Genomic DNA, 587 nt, shown 5'->3' on the forward strand with positions numbered 1-587 from the left:
TTGCAACTATTGCAAAGAGAAGGGACATTGGAAATCAGACTGTCCCAAGATGAAGGAGCAGTAGTTTGGGTCTGTTGCAGTAGCCGAGGATGAAACCAAGTCTGACGACGACATCACTCTTATTGTTCACAGACACACATACTCTTATAATGTGTGGGTTCTTGATACGTGAGCATCCTACCATATGACACCGAGGAGAGAGTGGTTTTCAGAGTACACAGAGGTACTTGACAACAAGATTAAGATGGCAACCGACTTTGCCTGCAAGATTGTTGGGATCGGCTCAATCAAGCTCAGGACACATGATGGTAGATTCTGCACATTGAACAAGGTTAGGCATGTTCCATCAATGACGAAGAATTTGATATCCGTGAGTCTTCTGGACAGCAGAGGTTCAAATATACGGGTGGCGATGGAGTTCTGAATGTCTACATGGGTTTTGATGTGATTCTGAAGGGTTTCATGAACGGTACTCTGTATTTGCTGAAGGGTACAACAATTACCGGTTCAGCAAATGTTGCATCGCCAGAGATCCCAGAGAAAGATATGACTAAGCTATGGCATATGAGGCTTGGACATATGGGTGA

The sequence above is a fragment of the Brassica oleracea genome, unplaced genomic scaffold, assembly GCF_000695525.1.
Source record: "Brassica oleracea var. oleracea cultivar TO1000 unplaced genomic scaffold, BOL UnpScaffold00871, whole genome shotgun sequence".
Taxonomy (NCBI): Eukaryota; Viridiplantae; Streptophyta; class Magnoliopsida; order Brassicales; family Brassicaceae; genus Brassica; species Brassica oleracea.